Here is a 4,703-nt window from a genome sequence, read left to right as displayed (position 1 = left end):
CCGCATGATTTGCCAAAAAGCGGTTAAGCGCGACTAGTCGTCCATTAAGTGTTTGAGCCTGTTTTATGGTGGTAGGTGATTCCATTTTGACAATGGCTTCGACCTTTTCAGGGTTCGCTCTGAAGCCATCTTTAGTAATAATGACCCCTAAGAACTTCCCTTCTTCCACCCCAAATGAACACTTGCTCGGGTTGAGCTTCATGTTTATCTTTCTGAGCGTGTTGAAAGTTTCCTCAATGTCTTTCAACATCGTCTCTGGCTCGGGGCTTTTGATGACCAAATCATCCATATAGACTTCCAAGTTTCTCCCAATTTGGGCGTGAAACTCTTTGTCCATTAGTCGTTGGTACGTGGACCCCGCGTTCTTAAGTCCGAACGGCATCATTTTATAACAAAATGTGCCATCGGGCGTCCGAAAGGCGGTTTTGTCCTGGTCATCCACAGCCATGTGGATTTGATGGTACCCCTTATACGCATCCAAGAAGCATTTAAGGCGAAATGGTGCCACCGAATCCACCTTGAGATCAATTTCTGGCAACGGATAACAATCTTTGGGGCATGCTTTATTCAAATCTTTGAAATCTATGCACATGCGCCATTGTTTGTTATTCTTCGGTACCATTACGGGATTTGCAACCCATGTTTGATATTTGCTAACGCGCACGATGCCCGCATCAAGGAGTTCCTTGACTTGGGTTCTGCACGCGTTGGTTTGCTCGGGCCCCATTACTCTGCGCTTTTGTACGATCGGCGTTACGGCCGGATCGCATTTGAGCTTATGCTCTGCCTTTCCCCGGGGTACACCAGTCATGTCGGCTGGTGTCCACGCGAAGATGTCTGCGTTTCGCTGCAGTAAGCGCTTGAGTAAGGTGCGTGTTGGATCAACAATTGTCGGGCCAATGGTAACGGCCTGATCGGGATATTTCCCATTGAATGCCCACTGTTCAGGCTCAGTGATGGTTTGTTTGGCCATCTTCGGTTTGGGTTTAGAGGAGACAGATGCGATGCATACCTGGGGAATGCCCGTGATCATCGCTACGCCTTCAGTTGTTGGCCATCCCATCATGCCGTGGACTGAGGATACCACAGCGTTGAATCTTGCCATCCCGTCTCTCCCGAATAGGATGTCATACGTATGATGTGGTTTTTTCATCACAACAAAATCCACATCCTCCGTGCGTGAATAATTCCCATCAGTGAGAGTGACGGGGAAAGATAGGATGCCCAAGGGAGTGTTCATGCTGCCGTCAAACCCTTCCATTGAAGCGTAGACCGTCTCCAGGCGTTCCTTGTCTTCATCATCGAGCTTGTCGAAGAACTGCCTGTACATCACTGTCGACGATGCGCCATTGTCAACGAGGGTGCGGGAGGTGATGTAGTGCCCCAGCTGGCTTTTAATGACAATGGGGCCTTCTTTGTTTGGGCCTCCCGGCACTCGCGGGAAGCGCACTTCTGCTTCCTTCCATGCGCATGATTCGGTCATTGGTCTCTTTCTTCCTCTGACCTTACCATGGACCATGTTGATGCTAATGTCGACGGGCTTCCGTCCGTTACCCCTGTACCTGTTGTCGTTCCTTCCTCCCTTCTTGATAGATGCCACGAGGTGTGCGAGCCTCCCATCCTTGACGAATGTCTCGACGATGTCCCTCAAGGATGTGCACTCCTCAGTGCTATGGCCCTTTGTCCCATGGAAGTCACAAGACTTGCTTTGATCCGCATTGGGTTTCTGTCGGATCACTGGAGCTTTTGGCCATGGCAGTTTTTCCGTGGCAAATATCTCCGTGACGCTCTTGGTGAGTGGCGTCCAGCGGTTTTTTTCGGTTCAAAGGGTGCGTTTTGTCCCTTCCGCCAACCAGAGGGCGAGAGCTTGAGGGGGCGTCAAAGTTTATCCTTGACTGCCAAATACCTTGCCGCCTCTTTTTGTTTAGCCGGGCGGTTCTTACATTATTCTCCCTTGTCCTCTGCGTGTAGAGGTTTGTATTGTGAGGGAGATCTCTTCCCAGCTGTTTCTCTGTTTCGGCAAAGCGCTTGGCTGCCGTCATTATGGCATCCCACGTGGATGGCATACCGTCTTTACCCGTCAGAGTGCGGATGAGTTCTGGGTATTCAGCGCCCTGAATGAAAGCGGCGCGAACGAGGTCTTCACTGATGTTGCCCAGACTCACCTTCTTGGAGTTGAAGCGGGTGATGAAGTCTAGTAAGGATTCATCCTCTTCTCTGACACAGTTGAGGATCGTCCACTGCTCCTCAGTGTGTTTCCTCTGTTGACTAAACTGTTGACTGAACTTGTTCTGGAAGTCTGCCCAGTCATAAATGTGGTGGACCGGTAAACGGTCGAACCATGCTCTGGCTGCTCCTACCAGAGTCATCTGGAACATGTAGCACCACGTGGGTTCCGTCCAGTTACTGACGGTTGCCCCCGCAATGAACCTGTTCAGATGGTCATCTGGGTCGGATAGACCATCGTATGTGCCAACGTTGGACATTTGTTTGGCACTCCTCGGGGCGATTGCTTCTGCAATGTCCCTTGCAAATTTTGACCTTCCTGCGTTTGTAGCAGTAGGTCTAAAGGCCTTGGAGAAGTCGCGAGAGCTTTTTTCCGTGACTGGTTGGAATGCTTCCCCAAAGTTCCTTTTTGGCTGGGGATCCGTTTCCTTACGCTTCCCTTTCGCCCTATGGCGAGGGTTCGCGTCGGTGTCGGAGTCTTCCCCCTCGCCGTCTGAGTACTCGTGCTCACTACTCATGTTGAGGTGCTGGCGAGTACTACCGAATTCCTCAGCTTGTTGGACTGAACGCAAGCGTTCGTCCAACTCAGCCTGAAATTCTCTTTGACGTGCCTCGGCCCATGCCTTCACTTGATCAAGTGTTTGGCGAGGGGCTCGAGGTCGTTTTTCCAGCTGGGCATCAGTGAATCCCAGTGGAATATTTACTCCACTTGCCCCTACATGAGTGACTGGGGTAGTGTTCGTAAAATGTATTTCACTTGCCCCAGCTTGGGTGGCTGGGGTAGTGTTTGTAAACATTGTGTTGCCGGTGTTAACCCCAGTGGCTGGGGTTGTGGTTACCGGAATTTCTCTAGTCATCTTGGAAGTTTTGAAAAACTGGAGAAAGATGTAGTTCTAGCTTTATGCACGGATGGCGCCAATGAAGAAACACTAAGTGACCCCCGGGCAGATTATGGATAATCTGGGGGCTAGATAATGTTTCCCACGAAGGTTAGGTCCAGCAGAGTAAGTTGTACTTTAGGGAACCTGCAAAACAGACACCGTAAGCTCGTCACTGAGAAGGGGGGGGTTCCTCCTTGTGACCACCCTCCGGCGTGAGAATCAGTCTATATTGCTCTTTGAATATAAAAGTATATGAATACTATTAGAGCAATTATCAAGTAAGTTATACGAGATAGTAGATGATCTTACCATTCCAAGATATTGGAGTATTTATAGCCGAAGGTAGGTTTTCTAGAAGGTACAGCCGGCTGAATAGTATTCCTGTTCAACCAACAGTGGATTACGCACAGGCCATACTGGTTGGTGGGTAGGTTACAGCCAACAGTAATAAAGTCGGCTGCACTATTCCACCAACTGTAGACCATGCACGTCCCACTGACTGTGGATTGTACGCAGGCCATGCTGGTTGGTGAATAGGTTACGGCCAACAGTAATACTATTCCACCAACTGTAGGCTGCGCCTGCTCCACAGTGAGGGTTGGTGAGTAGGCAGCGGCTAATAGTGACAAACAGTACTAGAGGGTGCTCCTCCTCGCACTGTTGTCGGTGAGCTGTCACCCTGTGATTGGCTCATGGGCTGTTCTGGTCAGATCGTCTGTCCTATCCATACCTTGGTAGGTATGGTACAAAAGATCTTTCAGAATCAGACTGGCTCATTTGGGCGGGATTGTTCCCGCCTTGCTCATGCCTTCATGTGACTGCTGAAGTAGCTAGTCTTGTACGTGTAGCCCTGCTGTCTGCGGGTAGCCTTCCCTGATGGCTTGTATCCGCAACTGCGGGAACAGGCGGGGTACTTCACCATTGGGAGGCTTTCCCTGCGTGTACAGCTTGCGTACTGCGCGTAAGATTCTATGAGCATGGTGGGTCCTGCGGGAGCAGATGGCCTTTGCGCAGACAACCCTGTTGAAGGTGAGTCTTGCGGGACCAACTGGTCTCTGCTGGGACCTACCTCTTCAGTTGGTTATATTGTTTTTAACAAATATAACGATACAATATTATTATTAACAATAAAGAAAGCAACATGATTATAATTAGCCAACCACACATTGGTTGAAGACTGTGGACCACAACATGATGGTCTTAATATCAAATAATCGACAGTATACATATACATGCATATGTGCATTAACTTAAATCTCACTATTCATGTTTATCTACTGACTCTTTAATAACCTAACAACATGATTAATCGTGTTTGAGTTAGGGACAACGTGACAGGACAGGAGCCGATAGTGTACATACAAGTATACTAGTATATGTATTCATACGCGTATGAAATAAGAAAAAAAAACGAATTAAACATCTAGTATTCATACGCGTAAATCGTTTGGATGTTTCTATGATATTAAAATTGAAAAACATTCACCTGATTTGGTTGAATGCATGAAGGCTGGTAATTAGTGAAAGAATTACTGTCATCAAATGCTGAATTCATGCTTAAAATTTCTTGACTCGCAAGCGGGAATGAAAAGGTTC

Source organism: Bidens hawaiensis, unplaced genomic scaffold (genome assembly GCF_021521415.1).
Source record: "Bidens hawaiensis isolate Kalapana, Puna unplaced genomic scaffold, B.hawaiensis_p1.1 tig00090884_1, whole genome shotgun sequence".
Lineage (NCBI taxonomy): Eukaryota > Viridiplantae > Streptophyta > Magnoliopsida > Asterales > Asteraceae > Bidens > Bidens hawaiensis.
The sequence above is the reverse complement of the archived record's forward strand: the minus strand, read 5'-3'. Positions refer to the sequence as shown.